Raw genomic sequence first — 13,517 nt, forward strand, 5'->3', positions numbered from 1 at the left:
TTGAATTCTGTGAACTTTATATATGTTCCAAGTAAAGATGCAAAAGATGCAAAAAGGTCAAAAATACGTTTTGACTTAAAAAATTACGCTACTACTTTCATCCTCTAGTTTAAATAATTTCCCATTTCCCTTTTTAATTTTGGAGTTTCTGTTGTATGATTGATTTTGTATGTTGTATTATTGGACTTTCTGTTGTATGATGTGGAGTATCTTTTCATATGCTTATTTGCCTTTTTTTTTTTTTTTTTTTGAGATGGAGTCTTGCTCTGTTGTTCTGGCTGGAGTGCAGTGGTGGGATCTTGGCTCACTGCAACCTCTGTCTCCCAGGTTCCTGCAATTCTCGTGCCTCAGCTTCCTGTGTAGCTGGGATTACAGGCACACACCACTACACCTGACTAATTTTTTATTTTTAGTAGAGATGGGGTTTGCCATGTTGGCCAGGCTGGTCTCAAACTCCAGACCTCAAGTGATCCACCTGCCTTGGCCTCCCAAAGTGCTGGGATTACAGGCGTGAGCCACCACACCCACCCTTATTTACCTTTTGTATATCTTCTTGGATGAGGTGTCTATTCAGATCTTTTGCCCATTTTTAAAAATTGGTTTGTTTTCTTATTGTTAAGTTTTAAGAGTTCCTTGTATATTTTGGATAACAGTTCTTTATCAGATAGGTCTTTTGCAAATACTTTCTCCCAGTCTGTAGCTTGTCTTTTTATTCTCTTGAAGGTATCTCTCACAGAGCAGAAGTTTTACATTTTAATGGAGTGCAACTTATAAATTATTTCTCTTGTTTATTACGCTTTTGGTCTTGTATCTAAAAAGTCGTTACTATGCCTGAGGTTATCTAGATTTTCTCCCGTGTTATTTTCTAGTTTTATAATTTTTTAATTATAAATTTTCTTAATTAAAAATTTAAAAATTTTTATAATTTTGCATTTCACATTTGGGTCTGAATTTATTTTTGTTACGAGTATATGGTCTGTCTCAGAATTCATTATTTTGCATGTGTGTGTTCAGTTTTTCTATCACCATTTGTTAAAAAAGCTGTCTGTGCTCCCTTATATTGCCTTTGCTCCTTTGTCAAAGATCAGTTGACTATATTTCTTTGGGTCTTTTTCTGGGCTCAGTTTGTTCATCAACTGACCTATATATCTATTCTTTGATTAATACCACACTGTCTTGATTACTGCAGCTTCATAGTAAGTCTTGAAGTTGAGTAGTGTTACTCCTTTGACTTGTTTTTTTTCCTTCAATATTATGTTAGCTCTTCTGGGTTTTTTGCCTCTCCATGTAAACTTTAGAGTCAGTTTGCAGTATCTACAAAATTACATCCTGGAATTTTGATTGGGATTTTATTGAATCTATAGGTCAAGTTGGGAAGAAATGACATCTTGACAATATTGAGCTTTTTTATTCATGAACATAATAAACATTTATTTATTTAGTTTGATTTCTTTCATCAGAGTTTTGCAGTTTTCTTCATAGAGATCTTGGCAATATTTTGTTAGATTTATATCTAAGTATTTTATTTTTTGGGGGGTGCTAATGTAAATGGAATTTTGTTTTTAATTTCAATTCTACTTGTTCATTGCTTTCATAAGAAAGCAATTGGCTTTTGTATATTAAGTTTGTATGCTGCAGTCTTGCTATAATTGCTTTTTAGTTCCAGGAAATTTTTGGCTACTCTTCCAGATTTTCTACTTAGACAGTCATGTCATCTGAAAGCAAAGATAATTTTATTTCTTTCTTTCCAGTGTGTATATTTTTATTTCCCTTTCTTGTCTTATTACCTGATGTTGAAAGCAGTACTGACAGAGAACATCCTTGCCTCATACCTCATCTTTGTGGGCAAGCTTCTAGTTTCTCATCGTTAAGTATGATGTTAGCGATAGGTTTTTTTTGTAGTTTCTTTATGCTCTAGTTGAGGAAATTACTCCTTATTTCTGTTTGTGTTGTTTTTTACTTGTTTGTTTTGAGACAGAGTCTCACTCTGCTGCCCAGGCTGGAGTGCAGTGGCGCAATTTCGGCTCACTGCAACCTCTACCTCCTGAGTTCAAGTGATTCTCCTGCCTCAGCCTCCCCTAATGTGTATAATTTTAAAAGGTGCCTCAAGATTCCTCATGCAGGAGATGGGAAGGATCATCCTTTGAGAGACATTGGTTTAGAAGAAAGTAAAAATGGGGGGATAAAAGGAACTCTACAATGTGGACGATGTCATGCTGGAGCTTAGACAGCCACAGGTGTAGGTCAAGGGGGAAGCCAGAGCAATGTAGAATGAAGTATGGTTCCTGGTATAAGGCAAGTATCAGGTTGACAGTGAGGTTTCTAAAAATTAAGACTTTTTATTTTATTTATTTATTTATTTTTGAGACGGAGTTTTGCTCTTGTTGTCCAGGCTGGAAGTGCAATGGAGCAATCTCGACTCACTGCAACCTCCACCTCCTGGGTTCAAGCAATTCTCCTGTCTCAGCCTCCCAGAGTAGCTGGGACTACAGGCATGCGCCACCACGCCCAGCTAATTTTTTGTATTTTTATTAGAGACGGGATTTCTCCATGTTGGTCAGGCTGGTCTTGAACTCCCCTGCCTCTGGTAATCCACTCGCCTCTGCCTCCCAAAGTGCTGGGATTACAGGCGTGAGCCACCACGCCCAGCCAAAAATTAAGACTTTTTAATCCTCTTAATAATGGTTAGGGCAAACACAGGAAAGAAGAGGCAAAAATGAAATGCTGATGACAAAAATTAATGGTGTGAGCACCAATAGAAGGTTGAGGGTCAATGCAGATGGAAGCTTGGGTAGTATCTGCTAAAGACATGTGCCACCTCTTGCTCCAGCTCTTCTACTGTCTTCAGGGTGATTTTTCTTTCTTTTTTTTTTGAGATGGAGTCTCGCTCTGTCACCAGGCTGGAGTGCAGTGGCATGATCTCCGCTCACTGTCGCCTCCCAGCTTCAAGCAATTCTCCTGCCTCAGCCTCCCAAGTAGCTGGGATTACAGGCGTGTGCCACCACACCCAGCTAATTTCTGTATTTTTAGTAGAGATGGGGTTTCACCATGTTGGCCAGGATGGTCTTGATCTCCTGACCTCGTGGTCCGCCCGCCTTGGCCTCCCAAAGTGCTGGTGCATATCTGTTCATATTATTTTCTGCTTAAAATCAGTCCCTTAAAATAAAGTTCACGCTAATAGCAGGACTCTCTGAGATCCCATACCCTGACCATTTGAATGACTTGTCTTTTTCTCCAGTGTTTGGGGGCTTTCATATATGCTTTTCCTTTTACCCAGATTCCTCTTGTTCCACAAATATAACCTAAATACATAGGTGTTAAGCCAGTGTTTACCATTTGTCTTCCTGTTATTTGGAGATTTGAAAAATCTTTTTAATTTTATTTTTAAAGATTTTATTGTGTATATTTAAGGTATACAATATGTTGTTATGGGATACATATAGATAGTAAAAAGGTTACTGTAGTGAAGGAAATGAACATATCCATCATCTCACATAATTACCCAATTTTTAAAAAGTTTACCAAGTCCATCCTTCTGCAGAAATTACCTATTTTTTGTTTTTGTGACAAGAACAGCTAAAATTTACATTTAGCATGAATCCCATACACAGTACAAGTTTATTACCTTGAAAAATCTTAATTCATTAAAATATTCTTAATTATAAGTGACATATGAGTAGATATGTAAAAATAGTTATGCTGTCTGTCTCAACTCGACTTCTCTTTGCATAGGGAATCACTGTTAACAATTTGGTATGTATCTACCCCATCTGTTGTACCTTGTGTACCAGGGGTTTTTTAACTTTATTTTATTATGTAGATATATGTCCATTGTGGAAAACATCAGTAGAAATAAGCTAAGAAAACATCTCCCAGTTGGGCTTGGTGGCTCATGCTTGTAATCCCAGCACTCTGGGAGGTTGAGGTGGGTGGATCGCTTGAGCTCAGGAGTTTGAGACCAGCCTGGGCAATGTGGTGAAACCCTGTCTCTACAAAATACAGAAAAATCAGCCAGGTGTGGTGGCTTGCGCCTGTAGTCCCAACTACTTGAGGGGCTGAGGCAGAGGATCGCTTGAGCCAGGGAGTTCACGGCTGCAGTGAACCAAGATTGCACCACTGCATTCCAGTATGGGCTACAGAGGAAGACTTTGTCTCAAAAAAAAAAAAAAAAAAAAGAAAAGAAAAAGAAAACATCTCTCATAATCATACCACCTAGAGGTAAATATGCTTAAAACTTTAGTGTTTGTTCTTCCAGGCTTTTTTTTTTTTTTGGTTGCTTGCTCATACATATACACAAATATATATTTTTAATTTAATAGCCAATAATATGCACACTCTTCTTATAATCTGTATACCTCTATTGTCACTATGGTTTCTCCACACCCCACAGGATCCATTCAGGTACCATGAGTTGCACTTGTGTTATATCTCTTTAGTCTCCATTAATCTAGAACAATTTTTCTGCCATTTTGTGGTGTTCATGATGTTGACATATTGAAGAATCTTAGTGTTTATAATGTCATATTGAATATCTCTCAGTCTGGATATATCTGATTGTTTTCTTGTGATTAGATTCAGTTTACTTTTTTTTTTTTGTAAGAGTATTGTGCTGGTGTTTAGTTCCCATTATATCACATCAAAAGACGTATAATTATACGTATAACGTATAATCCCAGCACTTTGGGAGGCCGAGGTGGGTGGATCACTTGAAGTCAGGAGTTCGAGACCAGCTTGGTCAACATGGTGAAATCCCGTCTCTACTAAAAATACAAAAATTAGCCTGTAATCCCAGCTGGTTGGGAGGCTGAGGCACAAGAATAGCTTGAACCTGGTAGGCGGAGGCTACAGTAAGCCAAGATTCTGTCACTGCACTCCAGCTTGGGCAATAGAGCGAGATTCCGTCTCAAAAAAAAAAATGTATAATGTCAATTTATTGCATTATTGGTGATAGTTTAGGTGGTGTCAACCACAGACCTCTTAATTTTAAAGGTTTTTTTTTCTATTTGTAATTAATGATAAATCTGTGGGGTAATAACTTTGAGACTCTGTTAATATGCCATTCTCTAGCAACTTTCCACTTAATAGTTTTAGCATCCTTGTCAAAGTCACTGATTACAATTACACTGATTACATATGTAGGCTGCAAGATGGAAATTTGCTAATTCCAATTCTAATTCCTCCTACATTTATTAGGAAGCATTTACTGTGTAAAGAAATTCTCTTCCCCTTTTTTCCTTTTCAGTATTACTGTGAGCTCATATGTTATAATCTATTAACTGATTGCTGTTTCTGTTACTTATTACATTGTCCAAATTTGACCAGTGAGAGTCCTTTAAGCAGGCCCTTGTGTATACACAAACACTTCTCTCTCTTTCTCTCACTCTTTCTCTGTTTTGTCCACCACTTTTCTGTCTCTACCTCTAAATAAACTGGATAAATCCCAAAGATATTTCTCTACAACTTGCTTTGTTTCACTCATCTGTTAATTCTGTAATTCTTCTCATGTCAGTGTATATGGGATATTTCATTCTTTTTAATGACGCATAGAATGGCTCAACCATAATGTACTTATTTTTTTGTTTCAAGTTTTTCACTTATATATAGTGCTGACAAACATGTGCCATGTATATATATGTAATAATTTCTGTGGGATAGATACCTAGAAGTAAAAATTCTTTTTTTTTTTTTTTTTTTTGAGACGGAGTCTCGTTCTTTTGCCAGGCTAGAGTGCAAAGGCGAGATCTCGGCTCACTGCAACCTCTGCCTCCTGGGTTCAAGCGATTCTCCCGCCTCAGCCTCCTGAGTAGCTGGGACTACAGGCATGCGCCACCTCACCCGGCTATATTTTTGTATTGTGAGTAGAGACGGGGTTTCACCATGTTGGCCAGGTTGGTCTCGATCTCCAGACCTCATGATCTGCCCACCTCGGCCTCCCAAAGTGCTGGGATTACAGGGAAGTAAAATTTCTTAGTCAAAAGATAAGTGTATTTAAACTTCTAAAAACCATTTCCAGATTGACTACCAAAAAGACTGTACTAATTACCAACAACGCACAAACTACTTGATAACATTGCATATTTGTAAATTTTCTTTTATTCTTTTGGATATAATCTCTTTATTACAATGTGCATTCACCTTATTAAGAATGAAGTTTGGCATCTTGTGGCCATTTGCCACATTTTGTTTTCTGTTACTTGCCTGTCATTTTCTTAGTCATTTCTTTTCTTTTTTTTTCTGGTGAAAACATACACATATATTTAGAATTAGCCAGCTGGACTCAGTTTAGATGATCCCAATTTTGTTGGCAACATTCAAAGCATTGTAATCAGGAGCCAGTCGAACATATGCCTTCTTTTCTCCATCAGGCCGAATTAGGGTGTTGACACCTTGGCCACATCGATGTCACAGAGCTCCTTCACAGCCTGTTTGATCTGGTGCTTGTTGGCTTTAACTTCCTCAGTGAACACAAGCATGTTGTTGTCTTCTATCTTCTTCATGGCAGACTCAGTGGTCAGCAGAAACTTGATGATGGTATAGTAGTCAAGCTTGTTTCTCCTGGGGGTGCTCTTCCGAGGATATCTGGGCTGCCTCCAGAGTCTCAGTGTCTTGGGCTGCTGGAAGGTGGGTGACGTGTGGATCTTTTTTTTGGTGGCTGTGGACACCTTTCAACACTGCCTTCTTGGCCTTGAAAGCCTTCGGTTTGGCTTCAGCTTTAGGAGGGACAGGAGCTTCCTTCACTTTCGGCACTGTCTTGTGAAAAGCATAGTCATTTCTTGTCCTGGCGCGGTGGCTCACACCTTTAATCCCAGCACGTTGGGAGGCCGAGGCATGTGGATCACCTGAAGTCAGGAGTTTGATACCAGCCTGGTTAATGTGGTGAAACTCCCTTCTCTACAAAAAATACAAAAAATTTGCCAGGTGTGGTAGTGGGCACCTGTAATCCCAGCTACTTGGGAGGCTGAGGCAGGAGAATCGCTTGAACCCAGGAGGGCTTGAACCCAGGAGGCGGAGATTGCAGTGAGCCGAGATCGCGCCATTGCACTCCAGCCCGGGTAACAAGAGCGAAACTCCGTCTCACAAAAAAAAAAAGAAAGAAAAGAAAAGCCTAGTTATTAGGTTCTCTTTTTTTCTCATTGACTTATTGGAATTCTTTTTTTAATGGTCTTTGTCTGTTATATGTGTTGCAAATATTTTCCATCCTTGCAAATGTTTTTTATGTTCTCCATCCTGTTCTGTATCCTTTAACTTTGTGATTTTTTTTATTGTTTACAATTTTCTGTACAGTTAACACCTGTAGATTTTTTTTTCCCCCTTAACTCTTTTGGGACTAGTTTTTAAGTTTCAAAATGAATTTTTATCTAAAACTCAATCCAAAGAAAGGGACATTTTAAAAGTGTAATAAGTAGCTAGTGTTGCTAGAGTCTTTTGTTTTTAAATACGGGTGCTTACAGTGACAGACTTCCATATTGTAATTCAGCCATGCAATTTTTAAAAAACATCTCATGGTTAAATATGAACTTCATGAATACTTTATTTAGAGAAAACTATTTGCCTATCATAATACATGAATATTAAATAAAATGTGGAAAATATAGAACAGAGAGAAGAAAAAAACATTTCTAATTGTCCTGATATCCAGACAGCCATAGTATTTTGTTGCATTTCTTTTATCTTCTTTTTTTTTGAGAAATATGCTTATTCTCAAGTAATTGCATAAAGATTTTTAAGTTGAGATTTTGCTAAAAGATAGTATGCCAAATTTCGCTTATTGAATTTATAATTGTTTACTGTAATTACTTTTCAGAGTGCTCACTTCATCTAAATCTCTTTTCTTTTTGAAATTTGAGGGCTGCAATGTGTCACTTAGTATAAATGTCTTTGTGGGAAGATCTTCTAATATTAGGGTACCTCTGACCGTGATGTCACTTATCCTGATATCCTGATTGTAGTGTGTCTGAAGGAGAATGTCAGGTATATGTTAGTACTTGACAGAAGTTAGGTAGTGTACTTACTAGCAGTTGCCCTCAGGTTTAGTTGCTATTCATTAAATGAGATAAGGCTTACTAAGAGATGTTTCCCCCTATTTATTTTTCAGTTTACTGTTAGCCTAGCCCAAGGCCATTTTTGTTTTTTAGTGTATGCAAAAAGATATCCTTAGGAGTGTTTACTGGATAGTAGAATATGTTCAAGTTATAACCATTTGGTACTTTACTTCTTTTGTGCTTTAGGACAGGGGTCCCCAACCAGGTGGTACTGGTCCTTGGCCTGTTAGGAACTGGGCCTCACAGCAGGGGGTGAGCGGCTGGTGAGGGAGCATTACTGCCTGAGCTCCATCTCCTGTCGGATCAGTGGCAGCATTGGATTCTCCTGGAAGCACGAACACTATTGTGAACTGCACATATGAGGGATCTAGGTTTCATACTTCTTATGAGAATGTGATGCCTGATGATCTGAGGTGGAACAGTTTCATCCAAAATAATCCCCCTGTCCCATCCATGGAAAAATTGGTTTCCACGAAACCAGTCCCTGGTACCAAAAAGGTTGGGGACCAATGCTTTGGGATATATTTCTGACAAGTATTATGCATGTTGTAGGTATTGTCTTTCTCGTAAACAATATTACTCATTTTAAAATCTTTTTTGGCCGGGCGCGGTGGCTCATGCCTGTAATCCCAGCACTTTGGGAGGCTGAGGTGGGTGGATCACGAGGTCAGGAGATCGAGACCATCCTGACTAACATGGTGAAACCCCGTCTCTACTAAAAATACAAAATAATTAGCCGGGCATGGTGGTGGGCGCCTGTAGTCCCAGCTACTCGGGAGGCTGAGGCAGGAGAATGGCTTGAACCTGGGAGGTGGAGCTTGCAGTGAGCTGAGATCACGCCACTGTACTCCAGCCTGGTCGACAGAGTGAGACTCTGTCTCAAAAAAAAAAAAAAGTCTTTTTTATTGATGAGTTTCATAGTCAAAAGTCTAATGATATATTAAGTACAAAAAAAGTGTTTTAAGTTTTTAAATGGCAACTTTTATATACCTGTTTTATATATACTGAAATATAATTAGGATAGATATTATTAAACACATACTGCAGGTGAAATAACTAAGCTTCAGAGATTTGGTTTGTTCAAAGTTACACAGCTAGAAGATGGAAGACTGAAAGTCCACTGGCACCTGTGTGAAAAGCTGAATGGGGAACATTTCCACTGATTTGAATTATCCATACCTTTGTACAACTCAAAACAATTGTAAACACGTATTTTTATTTTCTTAAATATGAGTTGTGTACATTGCATATATTAGTCAAAGATTGATCCTAATTAAGTGGCCATAGAAACATGTCTTCTGTATTACCCATTGGAAACACATTGAGCACATATGAAATGAGTTTTATGTGTTTATACATTGTTTATTTTGTTTACCCATATGAAAAAGAAAATATGTTTCCCATACTCATGTTTTATATGGAAGAGAGAAAGATTTTAGAACGTATTTAGTCACTAATTAAAATGAATTGGAGCAGATGTACAGTGCTAGAACTTTGGTCTAGAGCTCAGTAAACCCAACAGGTATGACAGAGAAATATGGGATAAGTGGCAGGTAAAAGTGGCAAGTAAAGAACTCTATAAAGATAATGACACAGTATGGATCATTTTTCAGGGACAGTGAAGCTGAAGAAAAAATACATACAGACTTGCTGGTTGTTCTTTGAGCTTGCACAACACCATTCTTCCAGATTACAAAGGAAGAATTTCCTGGGAATGGATTTCAGAATCGTTCCTAAGATTGTTTGTAGGAGGTTTAAAACTCTGTGCAAATGTGCACGTTTGCTATGTGTGTGGAATATTCTTTAAAAATATAATTGAAAATTTTCTTTATTCTGAAAAAGTGAACTGCTGTGATTTACCTTGATTTGGCTGAATGAAGTTAATAAATTGGATAGCTCCTTAAGGGCTTTATTCTCTTGGTAATTGCCTACTTGTGTGAGTGCAGATTTTATCTAGTTTGAATTTGTTTCAAAGGAACATTATTTTGTAAATAAAATATATATTTTTTCCCATGTGGTATTGCATAGCACATTGAGAAAATAGATTGATGATATTGTTTCATTTTATGATTTTTCTTTGAATATAATGTTTTATTCTTTTATTGGAAATAAAACTGATCGCAAGAATAAAATTATATTTCCTTTTAATTTTATGATAGTGCATTTAAAGTAATGTATATCTACCCAAGGTGATGAAGATGATGATTGCCAACCACAATTTGATGACATTAAAGAAATTAATGAGTTTTGATTCCTTTGCTTATCTTGTGTGTTATAGTCTAACTCCTTTTAAATCTCTTCTTTGACATTTTATATGACTTTCAGATTGTGTGCGTATATATGATACATATAATTATGTATTAAAGTATATTAATTAAAAATATTAATTAAATGAAATTAATTATATAGTTTAATTTATAACTATTAATATTAACTATATTTAGCATAACTATTAACATAGTATATATGAAATCCATATATACATATATACACACACACATGCATAATCTGAAAAAATATATATACTTTTTTGAGACGAGATTTTGCTCTGTTGCCCAGGCTGGTTCACTGGCACCCTCCACATCCCAGGCTCAAGTGATTCTCCCACCTCAGCCTTTCTAGCACCTGAGACTACCGTGTGTGCCACCATGCTTGGCTAAACTCTTTTTTGTATTTTTTGTAGAGACAGGGCCTTACTATGTTGCCCAGGCTGATGTGAAACTCCTGGGCTCAAGCGATCATCCTGCCTCAGCCTCCCAAAGCATTGGGATTGCAGGCATGAACTACACGCCTTGGCTGACTTTCAGATTTTATTAAAATTCACTGTTATAAAACCTTTGAATAGCATAAGGATAACAATTAAACAGTTGCTTGAAGCAGCTTGTGTAAGTCATAGCTGCAAACCAACTTTTTAGTTTTTTGCTATTAGGCTATTTTAATTATGATCTATATTTGGTAAGTAGTGTTTTAATGAAATACTTACGTGTAACCACTGACATATAATGACGTCTAGTTAATTAATGTTGGTAATTTAAAAATATTTACTAATTGTATATGGCTCTTTTCCTTTCTCGTGGGTGATTTAACTCAGTATTCATTCATTTATATACTGTAGTTATTTATTTTAGTTTGAATTTCTTTGATGGTTGTGAGAGGTCACGCTCCAATTTAGGCTCCTGGTTGTCTGGTTGTCATGTCAAATAATCACATGATCTTACATTGGATATATATAAACTTACCCATATGGTGAAGTCTTTTAGGAGACGATCATGTTAAATATTTCTCATTGTGGCTTATTTAATGTCATCAGTTTATTGCGTGTTACTTTGGGTGCCCCTTAGAACTTGGCACCAAGACCTACCCTCTTAGAATAAACCTGGTCAAAAGGATGTTGGGATGGTTGCTATTTTATCTTTAGAAATGACCTATTTTGAGATGTAATAAATGTGTCTCAGGAGACTGGAGAAATGCCCAAACCTAAAGGTGATACTTCAGGACAAGAATTAAGTTGCAATGTATTCATTATTATATATGCTTTAAATTGTTTCTTTGAAGGATGTTTTACATTAGGGCAGTGCCTTCCTTTTTAGAGGAAGGGAAATTTGATAATAAGTTAGTGTATGTCCATTACCATTTGGGAAAAAGAAATCTATTTAGGAGTCATGACTATCATCAGTAGAGAAGTGTACTTCATTGTTGGTTATCAGTAAGTAGTTCAGCATGGTTTTTTATAGTCTGAATGAAATACTCTCTCAGAACTTTTCAATTTCCATTTATCAGATTCCATGTTTATTATACTTTGGTGGTAGTAATAACAAACTTTTAGGCATCTCGATGCTGAGAAAGTTATTTATGATTATGGATGTGACATTGCTTACTAGCAGATTTTGTTGGTTTCTAAGGTACCGACAGCCTCATCAATGCTGACTGAGTTCACAGACAAAATTGAGTTGTAGGAATTTTAATGATCAAAACCTGATTTACCAAGATATTGTCAATGAAGTCCTGCCTGAACTTCTTATTGCAGCTTTGATAAATAATCTACTCTTTTAAACTCAAAATCAGGGAAAATACTTTAAAAATTTTAGGCAGATCTGGAAGCCTAAATAGTAACTTTAAATATACAGTCACCCCTCAGTATACCTAGGGAATTGGTTCCAGGACCCCTGCAGATACCAAAATTAGCACATATTCAAGTCCCACAGTCGGACCTGGGGAACTTCGGTTTATGAAAAGTTGATGCTTTGTTTATGTGAGTTTTGTATCCCACAAGTGTATTTTCACTCTGTGTTGTGTTGAAAGAAATCTGCATATAAGTGCACCTGACCAGTTCAAACCTGTGTTGTTCCATTGTCAACTGTAACTTGTAATTCCAGAGATGTATCTAAGGCAACTTTGCTTTTGATAATTGGAGGGCAATTGAATTGAAGTATGACATGTCCTACTCTAAAGTGTAAAGAGCATTGCCAAGGTATCTTGTTTGTTGGGTGTGTTCATGAGAATCTTTAAGGATTTTTATTGCATTGGCTGCCTAAATAATATGATGAACTCCTCTCAGAATGTTGAGTTTTGTGATAAGAGGAAAAAAGAGAATGACATATTGTTTTCATCCATTTCAGTTATAGACAAATTTTCACAGAAAGAATAATTTAAAGTTTTTGAACAGATTAAATACATCATAGAGTTAGAGATTGGCTCAGTTGTGCATGGAACTCAGTCTGTCTAATGTTACTACTCTGAACTTTTCAAACTGTTCTATAGCTTTAGGTGCATAACTTTGCTTTTACAATTGTATTATACCTGTTTGTATTATAATCTGCCACCTCCAAAATTAGATCAAAGACTTTTTGGTTTGTATCTTTGTTTTGTATGAGTTTGATCTTTTATGTATATATTTTAGTACCGGGTACAAAGGGACCTCAATAAGTGTTTGCCAACCAATAATTAATCTAAATTATTTAATGACAACTTGTATTTTTTATATTTTATATTTTTATTTTTTATGAGATGGAATTTTGCTCTTGGCACCCAGGCTGGAGTACAGTGGCGCAGTCTTGGCTCACTGCAACCTTTGCCTCCAGGGTTCAAGTGATTCTCCTGCCTCAGCTTCTCGAGTAGCTGGGATTCTGGGCGCCTGCCACCACGCCTGGATAATTTTTGTGTTTTTAGTAGAGATGAGGTTTCACCGTGTTGGCCAGGCTGGTCTCGAACTCCTCACCTCAGGTGATCTGCCCACCTCGGCCTCCCAAAGTGCTGGGAATACAGGCATGAGCCACTGCACCCAGCCTAATTTTTATATTTTTTAAATTAAAAATTTATTGTTTTCCCACCTTTAATGCTTTTACAGTAGGACTGAAACTATTTTTAAAATGTCTTTTATTTCATTGTGTATACTACATTAGGTGAAAAAGTATATAAAATGAGTTTATTTCTGTATTTTAATACATTTCTTATAAATCATTGGTGTTTCATATC

General features: G+C 36.8%; 1 protein-coding gene across 13 annotated transcripts in view; it reads left to right on the top strand.

Annotated features, from left to right (window-relative positions):
* Positions 1–13,517, top strand: part of PHF14 (PHD finger protein 14) — a 230,174-nt gene that overhangs the window by 59,080 nt on the left and 157,577 nt on the right. The gene's annotated exons all lie outside the window — the stretch shown is intronic.

Source organism: Pan paniscus, chromosome 6 (genome assembly GCF_029289425.2).
Source record: "Pan paniscus chromosome 6, NHGRI_mPanPan1-v2.0_pri, whole genome shotgun sequence".
Taxonomy (NCBI): Eukaryota; Metazoa; Chordata; class Mammalia; order Primates; family Hominidae; genus Pan; species Pan paniscus.